Raw genomic sequence first — 14,440 nt, 5'->3', positions numbered from 1 at the left:
ATCAGATATTCAGTTGTGGTGAGTACTTTGGACAGGTTTATCCAAGTCCATATCATCCAGGATATTTGTCAGAGTTAACCATATAATGAAAATATTCATTCAAATGTCTAAAATCACATTTGCTATATGAAGTCTTGCCCTATCTTGTTGCGAAAATGTTTTTCCATGGCTCAAAAAGTCTGAACAAAATAGCTTTGAAAGATCTGCAAGTAGCGTGTGGCATTACTTATGTCATCCAGGAAGATCTGTGAGAAGATTCCATCTGATGAAATAGCGTCTCCCACACTGCATTTTTCAGATGCAAAGCATGAGGATCATCAGCGCCTCTGATATGCATATTCTATTTATTGATATTTCCATTTATGTGAACCTGAGCTTCAGAGAACAACATGTGTTGAATAACTGTTTGCTCTGATTCTAAATATTAAAGAGATGAATCAAAAAAGATGTCTTAGCTGACTTCATCAACATCCATCACTACTTGTTGGATCTGAATTTTATAAGCAAACATTTTTAAGTAATTTCTTATTGTGGTTAAAATGGATGATTGTTTTAAACCTTTAAAGCAAGCTCTTGTGGCAGTCATTTTACAGATTTCCATTGGCTATGCATTAGTGCTGTCTGTATACATGCAGTGTTTTCTGGTATCCTCACAAACATCTTTCTGCCAACCCAGAACTTGTATGTTAAATCATTTTCACACACATTTAAATAGTTGATCTCTTAGGTCTTTCTCTGCAGTCTCACTCTAAACTCGCGCTACATCATACAACACTTCCAGTTTGATAAAACAAACTGTTTCATACAAATCACACACTGGTCACTAGTGTACGCAGCTTGCTTATTAATGCTTGCTGAATGTCCCGCCTAGGAAGCACTGCTAATTGATCAGAATACTCTAACCTCTTACATGTTCTATGTAGGTGCAGTATACGTATCAGCAAATTTTGGGATATGTAACAACAATGTCTTTTCTTAATATTTTGTGTGGGTGTGAAACCTGGTTTACCATCCAAAGGGAAGAACATAAGTAATTTTGACTGGTTATTGGGAATGCATATGCCTATTACATTTAATCTCAGTTTCATAAAATTCCATTTTTTTTTTATTTATTCTTTGTAGTATTTACAGACCGCCACGGTGGTCTAGCGTTAGAACGCTGGCCTTGTAATCCTGGGGCCTTGGGTTCGATTCCCGGCGGTGCCCGAATTTATAACTTGTGTTGGTCAAGGCCGTGGTCTAGGCAACACGGAGGTTTCCTCCGGGGGCTTCCCCGGTTTCAATTACTCCATTCACACACAAAAGAAGGCAATGGCAAACCACTTCTGGATCATCTGCCAAGAACGTATATGAACAGGTCCCAGTCCGAGAAAAGGATGGAAGGATCCTGTTCATATGGACCGGTCGCCAGACAGAACACTAAATAAAAAAAATAAGTATTTACACAATATTGTTTGGTTCTTGAGATATGTAAATCAGGAGGATACCTGGGTGAAATTCATTATGTGTGCCCTTCACTTCAGATATATCCTTCAACATATACTATGAATGAAATCTGTATTGAATACTGGACATACCATACACTGTGTGAATTAAAATTACGTATATTTTATTAGGTTTAGCTGTAATGACAGGTATGCATGAACGTCATGTTACAGCAATATTGCTCACTTGCATTATTTAGAGTACAACTCTTTCCCTCGATTTCCACAATTCTATAATTTATTTTTAATTTTACAGCAGAAAATGGGTATAATCAAAGTGGAAAATGATGTTGATGTTCAAAGTGAAAAAGATTCCATTTGCGTGGTATCAGATGAGGTTCATATACAATCAGGAACTTCAATAAAAAAAAAGATGAAACTGTGGTAAACCTTCCTTTCAGATGAGCTTTTTTTTCTGTCCATTTATACAAGTTCCTGAATGTGTTTCTTTTTAGTGTATGAGTTGTTATTATCTGTTGCTGTTCAAACAGAAACTCGTATGCAAATGAATGAACTGTTTCCTCAGACCAGAAGAAAAGTCCCAAGAGAGTGGAGTGTGGGCTTTCTGTAACCCACACAACTGTGTTATGCCTATTGGTCCTACCGCTCTCATGGAAAACTGCCTTATCTGTAAAGATCTGCCTTTTCAGAGATCATCCTTAATTTTTTCGTGCAAAAGTACACTGTTTACAATCTCTCTTGAAGCGTATATTGTAAATGGTGTAGAAACAATTTTAGTTCATGAGATTTGAGGTCGTCATGGCCCTGATGATGGAGACAGTATGTTTCTCTCTGAAATGTACTTACACGTCAATTTGTTGCGCCAACACGTTTCACCCAGAAGACAAGCATCAACAGCAATATCAGTTATTTATGTATAATTCATTAAAATGTGTTCATGCATTAATCATTGGAAAGATTTATCTGAATTTCTGTCACTTGCCTTGTGAACAACATTCACAGTGTCTGCACATGTGGATGGTTCTGAGCCAGCTGATTCCTATCCTGTTTCTCTAGATACATTTTAATATTATCCTCCCACCTTTGTTTTGGTCTTCCTAGTGGTCTCTTTCCTTCTGTTTTGCGAACCAAGACCCTGTATGAATTCCTCTTCTTTCCCATGCAGGCTACATGTCCTGCCCATCTCATCCTCTTTGACTTGGAGTACAACTTATGATGCTCGTCCTTGTGTAACGTCCTCTAGTCTTCAGTCCAAATATTCTCCAGAGCCAAATATGTACTTTACTACTAACATAGAATTGCTGCAGTCAATGTGATAACAATAACAGAAGGGTAGGATGTTAAAATGATAATACTAGTATGTGGTTGAGATTTATTGTAACCCCAGTAAAGTTTCTCATATGCGACTGACTTACAGTTTCAGTGGTTGAAAGAGGTTTTATGTTCAGTCATGTTATATTTTAGGTCGTCATCTGCAGAAGGTATTGGTAGAGTGACAGGACAAGTTTCCGAGGAACGGGCAGACGGTGTAGTCGGTTCTGTTCTGGAACTGTTCCATCCACCGGAGTCTGATAGGGCATGGCACTGAGGATGCTTGGCTCTGGCAGAGTTTGGTCGCAGGGAACTGCTTGTACCACAGCGACTGGATGAAGTTGTACCGGTGATATTTCAAGCTCTGATGTATGATGATCCAGGCTGTGCCTCAGTGGGAGCAGACATCCGATCAGCTGCGTGCCATGCCTGCTCGGCATTTGGAGAAGGTATCCGTAGATTGGCAGGACGACTTCGCGAGGAACAGGCAGATGAATTAGTCGGTTCTGTTCTGGAAGTGTTCCATCCACCAGAGTCTTGTGAGGCATGGCACGGAGGATGCCTTGCTGTGGCAGAGTTGTGTCGCAAGGGACGACTTCCACAAGAGCGACTAAATGCCATTATACCAATAATTTTTCAAGCTCTGGGTTATGATGGACCAGGCTATGCCTGACTCGCAGCAGACATCCGATCAGCTGCGTGCCATGTCTGCTTGACATTTGCAGAAGCAAATTACACTACTGTTCTTCAAGAATTTGGGAAATTTATTGGAGAAGACTTGATGGCAATAATGGTGTTTGACAGAGAGGTAAGTGTTCGTTGCATATTCATTTTTATGAGCCTGAAATTTAATAACAAAAAAAATTAGGATGGTACGTGTGTTAATATGATTATTTTATGTGAGATTTCAGGTTTTTTACAGTGATCTGAGTTTAGAGAGTGGACTTGTGGGTTCTTACGCTGTTTTGTCTCCCAGCTGTAGCAACTTTTTGGTGGAATGTACTTCATGTTTCCATCCAACCATATATAACCACCAGCCTCTCATTTAAACCCTCTAAAACATTGGTTACAACCACGTGACTACACAGTGAAATAACCCAGGATACCAGTATGAGATCACAAAATTTAACAGACTAAACCATGATTCATAAAAAGAAATTATTTAGATTAGTAGAATGAGTAGGTTTCATTAGGTGTGTAATAATCTGTGACGTAACAGCCTTCTGAGTTAAGTTTTTTTTATGTTTAAGAATAGCTTTATTGCCCACTGATGTTCATTGAGAAGTTTTTGTCTCTTTATACTTGGAAAGAAAAAGTGGACTTGTTATTCACACTATAATTATATAATCTGTTTCAACAATAGTTTTTGATGTAAGTAAATGGTTCAACCAAAATGACAGTAGTTATGTAATGCTATTTTAAGAGGCATTTAATGGTGCAAGACTTTTGTTTTCAGTGTTTATATTGCTCAGTTTGAAGAGTACACACTGCCCTTTATCAATCACTTGATAGAAAGGAGGATTGGACACTGGGACATAGCCATCAGGGAACTTGCTGCAAAGGTGAATTTGCCTCGGTTTACGTATGTGTGGGCATTTTTATATGACACAAGAACTAGAAACTTGCATTTTCAACATTTTCTGTGAATTGAAGTATCTTTTACAAACGTTTGTTAGACAGGCACTTCACAAGCTGACACCACTACTCCCTGAAGATTACACAGTTCAAACTGTTCTCCATGTCTTGTTAGATGAGACATCTTCCATTGATCCCAGTACTCGTTATGGTGCCGTGTTGGGCATCGCTGAAGTTCTTCCTGCACTGGCTGTTATGGCTGCACAGTCGGATCGAACTATACAGAATGTAGTTGGTAAGTTGTTACTTTTAGGCATATTTAACAGCGGTTTATGACCACATTGTGGTTTCTCTTCCTGGACTTTTAGAAATCTTTGTATCATGTGAAATCCCAACTCTACAAATCCTGTAGTTTTTTTGTTTTTTTTGTGTCATACAGAAAGACCGATTTAAACAACATTATTCCCTTTCCATTTCTTATGAATTTTGATTTACTAAATAACCTGCATGTGGCATAAGGAATATTCTACCTTCTAGAACTTTTTCATTGATTTAGTGAACTTATGGTGAAAACAAAAATCATTTCTGCATGATCTTAATCTTGGTGAATGACATATATGTAGCCCTCGATTTATGCCAGGGATGCGTTCCTGGACGAACCGGCGTAAACGGAGTCGGCGTAAATTGAAACTCTTTTATAATGTTAATCAATAGGAAGTCAATGACATGCGTTCTGAGCACATAAATATTGACAAATTATATAATGACATTACATTTAAAGTTCTGACATAACGTAAATAAAATAAAGGGAATTTAAAAATATATTTTATACATCGGCAATTCGTTGGTCCCTGCGATTGTGATTCTTTCTGTCATCTCTGCTGTTATACGATAGTTGCATTCACGTAAGACGCCGACCTATAGAAAGTCGCGTAGTAAAAATAACCGCGGTACCTCCGCAGAGATTAAATTAGTCCTTTGAAAGTTTAAAGCGCCAGGAATGAAACTGCATAAGAGCAAACTCGCATATTTAAAAGTTTGCATTTCACAAACAGCTTTTACCGATTCATCGATCTCATTGGAGCAAATTCGCGTTAACGAAACATACGTAATTGCAGAGATGACTGTCTTTATAATTTTTATTCAAAATCAGCGATGAAAGAATTATGATTTAGTATGAGAATCAGTACGAGAAACATTGTAAAATGTTAAAAATTTTAGTAAAATATATTTTTTCACTTTTTGACTTGCTTGTTTCAAAATCGGCGTTATTCTGAATTGGCGCAAATCGAGGGTTACCTGTATATTGGATCTTGCATGAACCGAGGATTTTCTTTGCTTACAGTTTTTGGAAGATTTGTCAGATTTACTGCTTATATTACAAGTTGTTGACATAACTAAGGTTTAATAGTCATATATATATTTCTTATGTTTGAATATGACATTGTTATGCAGTTCATGGAACTTGTGTGATGTATTTCTTTATAGGAACAATTTTAGATGACGTTGGGGATGTGGTCCCTAGATTGAGACATGAAGAGTTTTCCTGGTATGGACGGTGAACTTATGGAACAGGCGTGCTCATACATCATTGAAAAATGTTCTGCTTCAATGATGCCTTTCCTTAAAGAAGAAGTTAGTGGTAAGTTATGGCTGAATTTCAGTTTATTATTATTATTATGCTGTTTGCTGTGTATTGAAACATATCAGCGTGTCTTAACGAGTGGAAGAATTTGTGTTGGCACAGTCTACTGCTAATAAAAAAGAAATGCATTGTATTTAAGTTATTGTTTATAAATATTATGTAACGAAAGTTTTCCTTAGCTGAAACGTATAAATTTGTTTTATTTTCAGGAATATTTTAGTCAGCGCCTCTTCTAGAAAATCCATAATTTTCATATTTGCATAATTCGTATGAGGTTTGAGGTTCTCACAAAATTAAAGATGTCACTGTTGGTCTTCTAGGTTGTGGACTTGTGGGGAGTAGATTCTGTAGAAAAATTTTGTCTGCCTGCAAGTTCACATGGCATTACAGTCCAGAAGACCAAATTGATATTGCCTAATTTATGTGTAACCTGCCGTTAATGGCCATGCGGTCCGAGGCATGGGTCTTGTGCCACTTGGTCACTGTGACCGTGGGTTTGAATCCCACTCAATCCATGGATGTTTGTCCTTGTGCAGGTAGAGGCCTTGCGACGGGCCGATCTTTCGTCCAAGGAGTCCTACCGAATGACTATAGATCAAGCCAACGAAAAGTTGGGACCTGCAGTGCGCAGGCACTGAAGAACGGGTCATATAAAAAAAAGTTTAACCTTTGCTCCATCAAATTGTGTTCTCCTTCCTGTTATGACAGTGACATGTAATGTTTGAAACAGGTGATTGGCAGACATTTCTGGAGGAGCATTTGTCTGATGAGGTTGACAACGTTCGCCAACAAGCTGTATCAGCATTGTCAGCTATGTTCACCGAGTACTATTGGCTGGAATTAGAGCCGGGGGAACATCAGAGAGCAAGGTGTAACAAAGTGGTTGTCAAATACATGATAAAGTTGGGAGCCGACGACCAATTTACTCGAATGGGCTACTCGTGAGCTATTGGTAAGTGTATATTTATCTGTGAGAGACTTAAAACATGACCTCAAAGGCGATCATTGTCTGCTAAGTTGGTTTATTGTACTTGCCTTATAATGTACCTCACGAGAAACAAATACAAACCTTAGACTGTACTTGTGCAAAAAATAGTCTTCTGTGACCCTTAATTGGGAGGAAATTAGAATTAGTTAAGCGTTTAAAGCTCAATGGTAAGTGTATTTGCCAAATTCTTTAAATTAATAACTGCAATTTGCCCACAGAGTTTATTTTACTGTTGGTGGGAATTTGTGGTAAGATAGAGAATACCAACTTCAGGGCAGAACAGGATGCTGATGAGAATATTTGGACGTAAGGGGAATGAAGTAAAAGGACAACGGAGAGAATTCATAATGAGAAGCTCCTGATACTATTAGGATGATCAAATTAAGGTCAAAATGGGCAGTGCATAAATCCTGCATGGGGGAAATCAGAAAGGCATGCAAAATTTTGATTTTTGAGCTTGAAAACAGGATACCACTCATAAGACCTAGGTGTAGTTTGGAGGACAATATTAAAGTGAATCTTAGGGTTGGAAGGTGTGGAATGTAGTCATCTGACAGGTTCATTGCCCATTCCCCAAATGGACGAAAATAGAGCAGGAGTGAAATGATATTGACAGGAGAAAACTTAAGATCTCAGAGAAACCTGTCCCAGCTTTTACAGATTATTATTTTATTCTGCCGCCATAATAATGCACCTGCCTACTCATGAGTTCGTCTGGCAGTTTCTAACTGCACATGTGCTACTATTCCACAAGCGAGACAGTTTCCTGCAAAGACAGGGCTAGTACGTTGACGTGGATTAACCTACCAATCATGCGAGTAAAGTATTTTGACAGTAGTCACCATATATCTTACAAGGTACGCTCTCGAGTTCCCGGGCTTCACTGGATTTGGCATCATCAGATAAAGATTCAGAATGGCCTACTGCTGTAGTAGCTATTTCAAAACACTAACTGTTGTGTGTGCAGCATTCTAATTATTCCAATATTCATATTGTACTTTTCTTGGTATGTGTTACTCTTAAAGTTAGGTCTTGGTAGTACATGTAAGTAGAAGTGTGGAGGTAACGGAAGAGATTATGTTTTTGAATTGTATGTTGATTTGTGTGCAGCACATTCCGCTGTTTGCAGCTCATTGCTTTCCGCATGCTGACAGCTAGCAAGACATAGGCAGATTTCACAGATTTAGTGTTATTAGTTTGTGATCATGCCTGAAACTTTTGTGGACCTAAAGTTCCTCTATTTGTAGTACTCAAAGTATTTTATCTTGAAATGTCTACTAAATGTAACGGCAAGAAAAATCACTTTTGTGTTACATTTTTCTGCGTGTAAAAAATGGCATGTTAGTGAGCTTTGCAACAATGTGATGTAATAACTTGACGTATGTTGGTGGAACAGCAAAACAACGAAAGTGAGATTCTGCGCTGTGTGAAGGTTTTCTCCAAAGTCTGTCCATAGTGTGCAGGTTTGTGCCATTTTTGGTAAATATTAAGAAAGATGCAGTGATAATTTGTGAGCTAAGATAAGTTTATTTGTGTTGTATGCTGTCTTCAGGTGCTGTTACTCCGTATTGTCAGACCAAACTCTTCGTTTCTGACATTGGGACGCGTGACAAATGTAATGGTGGTTGTGGCACAACAGGGTGTGGAGAAGGATGATCAAACAGGAGCTCATGCGTGCAAAATTTTCAATAACCTTGTGAACAGGTTAGTGATAATGAATTACATATATATTATCATTGATATTTCGTACACGGGTGGTAATTGGTTCAAAATGATTGCTCTGAGTATCGCCAAGTAAATGTATGGATTGCAGCTTAAGATGAGCCATCACTGTCTCCTTTCACGTCCTTATGAAGTCAGTATTCATGTTTATGTTCCCGATATCATGAAACTCATCACCGCAATCCCTTTTCTCTTTTACTGTCTCTGCCATAGTATCCTCCCCACCCCTACCATTTTTTGTTTGCTTTAGTGTTCAACAGAACAGCATTATGTTGAGATGATATGTGAATCGTCATCTTGCCCCCCCCCCTTCCCCCCCCCCAAATTATGTATGTATGCAGGTAGGTCTATAGAATTTGCGTATGAATTTTAAGAATAAAATGAGATATAAATAAAATCTCATAAGCTGCATGAAAATTATTAAATTAATTTTCCCTCAGGTGCAAGTCAGATTTAAAAATGTGTTTTAAGTTCATATTATGTTTGTTCTAGTCATTTTGTGACAAAGTCACATCAACTTTCGGAACAATGTTACTTTGCGTCTCATTTCATGCAGTTTGTTTCATCCATTCTTCTTTGAAGCAATTGTTTATTATCATCATCATCACAGTAGTTGCATTTTTTGTATGGCAGAAATGCTGTGTTTTGACAAGTTCCTTGGCTTGGGCCTATTAACGATGTATGAAATGTAAATGCAAATGTTTATCTGACTTGCTGTTTAAAAACTTAAATCTAATATATTTCTTGAGGAAACATCTTGTTATAATGTTTCAAATTGTGAAATATTTTCAGGCTTTGTAATTAGAATTTAACCCTTAATCATTCACATTTATGTTAACGCTGCCTGACCCTTTTTGTATGTGTTTTTAACAGGTGTTTAATTATTACAAATTGTAGCATATGAGGTGACCCCACTTAATGGTATCTGCACCTTGTCGTGGTGGTGGGGCTTGTGTACCTCAGTGACCCCTAGAGCTATGCTGGCGGTAGCATAGCTACTGGTAGGGCCTCCCAAGCCAGATTGGTCGAGGGGGAGAGGTCAGACTAAGACAGGTACCCTGGTCCTCCAGGTTGGGGGTTGGTCGCAAGGCTAACAACCTTGCACCGTAAAAAGGAAGATGCTTCGAAACCTCAACCTCGGACAGACGAACCTAAGAGGACTGAATGGAAGAGGAGAATTGAGGAGGCCATGGACCGAATACGGACCAGAGAGCCATAGAAGAAGTAGAAGAAGCAGCATATGAGGTGAATGACATTCAAAAGATGTTTATGTCTCGAGAACCGTGAAGTATTTACTGTAATGTAAGCTGCGTATGTAGGTCTATAGAATTTGCATATGATACATAACATTCTACTATTTCCATATTATCAAACTATTTGCCTTTCAAGGCATTTTAAGTTCCGAGAACAAAACAATTTCACATGCAGCCTATCTGTTAAGTAGGTACTTGTGGAATAGTAGTATCTTCTTCTCTTGTACTACAGCCCTTGGTGGGCTCTGGCATCCCAAACAATCCCATCTATTTCTGTCTTGAGCTACATTCTTCCAGTTGCACACTCATCTTTCTCAAATCATTTGCCTTTTTCGTAGTTTAGTTTGTCGTCGTCTTTCTTACCTATTCCTAGGCCTATTATCGGGTTTCTGGACAATGAAATATTTTCTGGGTTTCAGGTCGTCAGCCTAATCCCCCAATGTCGAACTGGGGACCTAATACATTACAAAATGCTTCTCGTGAAGAAACTTGTTGGAAACCACACCTTCCTGTACGATGTCGTTCTGTCTTTCGCCACTACCATTGTCACAATCACTATCACTAATCACGCCAGTTCCCGATGTCACAAACTGTGTATAATCAATGTCAAATACACTATCATCGTCCAAACTATATTCACTTATACTATCATCTTCTAAAACTTCATTTAAAACTTGTGCGATCGAACTATACAGGATGTAGTTGGGAAGTTGTTATTTTTAGGCATGTTTAACAGCGGTTTATGACCACATTGTGGTTTCTGTTCCTGGACTTTTAGAAATCTTTGTATCATGTACAGTGAAATCCCAACTGTACAAATCCTGTAGTTGTTGTTTTTTTGTCATGCCGACAGCCTGATTTAAACAACATTATTCCTTTTCCATTTCTTATGAATTTTGATTTACTAAATAACCTGCATGAGGCATAAGGAATATTCTACCTTCTAGAACTTTTTCATTGATTTAGTGAACTTATGGTGAAAACAAAAAATCATTACTGCATGATCTTAATCTTGGTGAATGACATACATGTAGCCCTCGATTTACGCCGGGGATGCGTTCCTGGACGAACCGGCGTAAACGGAGTTGTCGTAAATTGAAACTCTTTTATAATGTCAATCAGTGGGAAGTCAATTACGTGCGTTCCGAGCACCCAAACATTGACGAATTATATAATGACATTACATTTAAAGTTCTGAAATAACGTAAATAAAATAAAGGGAATTTAAAAATACATTTTATACATCGGTAATTCGTTGGTCACCGCGATTGTGATTCTTTCATGTGGTTGATGTGTACAGTCATCTCTGCTGTTATGCGATAGTTGCATTCATATAAGACGCCGACTCATAGAAAGCTGCGTAGTAAAAATAACCCCGCTACCTCCGCAGAGATTAAATTAGACCTTTGAAAGTTTAAAGCGCCAGGAATGAAACTGCAGAAGAGGAAACTCGCATATGCAAAAGTTTGCATTTCACAAACAGCTTTTACCGATTCATCGATCTCATTGGAGCAAATTCGCATTAACAAAACGTACGTAATTGCGGAGATGACTGTATTTATAATTTTTATTCAAAATCAGCGATGTAAGAATTACGAATTAGTATGAGAATCAGTACGGGAAACATTATGAAATGTTAAAAATTTTAGTAAAATATATATTTTCACTTTTTGACTTGCTTGTTTCAAAATCGGCGTTATTCTGAATTGGCGCAAATCGAGGGTTACCTGTATATTGTATCTTGCATGAACCAGGATTTTCTTTGGTTACAGTTTTCGGAAGATTTGTCAGATTTACTGCTTATATTACGAGTTGTTGACATAACTAAGGTTTAATAGTCATATATATATATTTTTATGTTTGAATATGACATTGTAATGCAGTTCATGGAACTTGTGTGATGTATTTCTTTGTAAGACAAGAAATTGTACGTGGGGTTAGGGAACTGGTCCCTAGATTTGTAAAAGGTCAATGGTTTAGTGGTCTGGGAGGTGGACTTTTGAAAGAGGCTTGCTGTTACCTGATTGAAAAATGTTCTATGGCAGGTATGCCTTACCGTAACCGTCTCATTATTGGTAAGTTATGGCTGAATTTCATATTTTCATTATTATTATGCTGTTTTATTTTGTATTGAAACATATCAGCGTGTCTTATCGAGTGGAAGAATTTTTGTTGGCACAGTCTACTGCTAATAAAAAAGAAATACATTGTATTTAAGTAATTGCTTATAAATGTTGTGTAACAAAAGATTTCCGTAGCTGAAACGTATAAATTTGTTTTATTTTCAGGAATATTTTAGTCAGTGCCTTTTCTAGAAAATTTATAATTTTGATATTCGCATAATTCATACGAGGTTTCAGGTTCTCACAAAATTGAAGATGTCACTGTTGGTCTTCTAGGTTGTGGACTTGTGGGGGGTAGATTCTGGAGAAACATTTTGTCTGCCTGCAAGTTCACATGGCATTACAGTCCAGAAGACCAAATTGATATTGCCTAATTTATGTGTAACCTGCCGTTAATGGCCACGTGGTCTGCGATGTGGGCCTTGTGCCACTTGGTCACTGTGACTGTGGGTTTGAATCCCACTCAAGGCATAGATGTTTGTCCATGTGTTTCTGTGTTGTGCTGTCCTCTGTACAGGTAGAGGCCTTGCGACGGGCCGATCACTCGTCCAAGGAGTCCTACCAAATGTCTATAGATCAAGCCAACGAAAAAGTTGGGACCCGCAGATGCTCAGGCGCTGAAGAACGGGTCATATAAAAAAATGTTTAACCTCTGCTCCATCAAATTGTGTTCTCCTTCCTGTTATGACAGTGACATGTAATGTTTGAAACAGGTGAGGGCAGACATTTCTGGAGGAGCATTTGTCTGATGAGGTGGGATCAGAGCCTGGGCAACATGAAATGATTATGTCATATACACGACATTTGGAAGATAGTGACGAAATTACTCGAATGGGCTACTCGTTAGCTATTGGTTAGTGTATATTTACCTCTGAGAGACTTAAAACATGACCCCAAAGGTGATCCTTGTCTGCTAAGTTGGTTTATTGTACTTGCCTTATAATGTACCTCACGAGAAACAAATACAAATCTTAGACTGTAATTGTGCAAAAAATAGTCTTCTGTGACCCTTAATTGGGAGGAAATTAGAATTAGTTAAGCGTTTAAAGCTCATTGGTAAGTGTATTTGCCAAATTCTTTAAATTAATAACTGCAATTTGCCGACAGAGTTTATTTTCCTGTTAGTGGGAATTTGTGGTAAGGAAGAGAATACCACCTTCGGGCCAGAACAGGATGCTGAGGAGAATATTTGGACGTAAGGGGAATGAAGTAAAAGGACAGCGGAGAAAATTCATAATGAGAAGCTCCTGATACTATTAGGATGATCAAATTAAGGAGGTCAAAATGGGCAGTGCATAAATCCTGCATGGGGGAAATCAGAAAGGCACGTAAAATTTTGCTTTTTAAGCCTGAAAATAGGATACCACTCATAAGACCTAGGTGTAGTTTGGAGGACAATATTAAAGTGAATCTAAGGGTTGGAAGGTGTGGAATGTAGTCATCTGACAGGTTCATTGCCCATTCCCCAAATGGACGAAAATAGAGCAGGAGTGAAATGATATTGACAGGAGAAAACTTAAGATCTCAGAGGCTCTCGCGTCAATTTGCATCACTGTTTCCAGTTCCGAGGATTTGGAACCAGGTAATTTTGAATTTAGGATATGAGGTTTTCATGGCAGTGAGTCTGAAGATGGCTGTCTTCTGGGTTGTTGTGCAGTGTAGTCCGTAAGAAGTTTGCTGACGTTTCAGAGGTCCTTGCTGCCTCACTCATCGCCCTGATGACGGAGGCAGTAAGGACCTCTTGCAGTGTTTTTGTGAAATTTTATGCTCAAAGTATGTTCTGAAAGAGAGATTCTTTGTCATTTTATGGTATGTTATGGAGCTAAGGTGAGGTTACCTGGACAGAGCACCAGTACATAACCAAAGTCGTGTATGGGAATGAACGTGGCAAGTTACACTCTGAAAATAATGTGAGAATAACCACAGTGTTACATTTTGAATGCTGTAGCTGGAAGTTGCAATTTTTATGGTTGATGGTAGAAATTCTTTTATTTCTTTTTTCTACTTACAGTGACATTGCCTGTGAAGGAAATATATGACTGTTTCCTCGAGGGTCTATCAGATTATACTATCGACAGCCATGGTGACATTGGGGCCTGCGTTAGAGAGGCGGCGATGTCAGGCCTTGAGGTTTGTACCAAGAAAATTAGGTAGTACTGCCTGATCTAATGATATGTGTTCTTATAGTAACTTTTATTTGAATTATGATTAAATTTTAGTGTGCAGAGTTGTTGAAAGTTGTAGTTTATCCTGCCCATTGAGAGTGTACCACTGCGTAAGAGGTCCAAATTCATATCTCGTGTAAATAAGAAGTGCGTTGCTGCACTGAAGAAGCACTGACTTGTTACTGCATGTTTGGGCGGGTTTATCTTTCATTC

At 38.3% G+C, this 14,440-nt stretch overlaps 1 protein-coding gene across 5 annotated transcripts in view; it reads left to right on the top strand.

Moving 5' to 3' along the window:
- LOC110840835 (tubulin-specific chaperone D-like) overlaps positions 1-14,440 on the top strand; it is a 70,618-nt gene that overhangs the window by 35,820 nt on the left and 20,358 nt on the right. The window contains exons 6-14 of one of the 5 annotated variants that reach the window (XR_015537732.1): positions 2,910-3,564; positions 4,213-4,318; positions 4,433-4,626; positions 5,820-5,973; positions 6,707-6,928; positions 8,517-8,668; positions 9,560-9,931; positions 12,776-12,915; positions 14,074-14,192. The exons of 1 other annotated variant lie outside the window; for it this stretch is intronic. The gene's annotated coding sequence lies outside the window, so the exon portion shown is untranslated. The remainder of the gene's footprint in view (positions 1-2,909; positions 3,565-4,212; positions 4,319-4,432; positions 4,627-5,819; positions 5,974-6,706; positions 6,929-8,516; positions 8,669-9,559; positions 9,932-12,775; positions 12,916-14,073; positions 14,193-14,440) is intronic. 3 more of the 5 variants (XR_015537711.1, XR_015537696.1, XR_015537689.1) reach the window with 3 other exon arrangements.

Source organism: Zootermopsis nevadensis, unplaced genomic scaffold (assembly GCF_977971745.1).
Source record: "Zootermopsis nevadensis isolate Lab colony 2312 unplaced genomic scaffold, Znev_1.0 Znev_ptg000001l, whole genome shotgun sequence".
Lineage (NCBI taxonomy): Eukaryota > Metazoa > Arthropoda > Insecta > Blattodea > Termopsidae > Zootermopsis > Zootermopsis nevadensis.
This window is presented reverse-complemented; position numbering and strand designations above follow the sequence as displayed.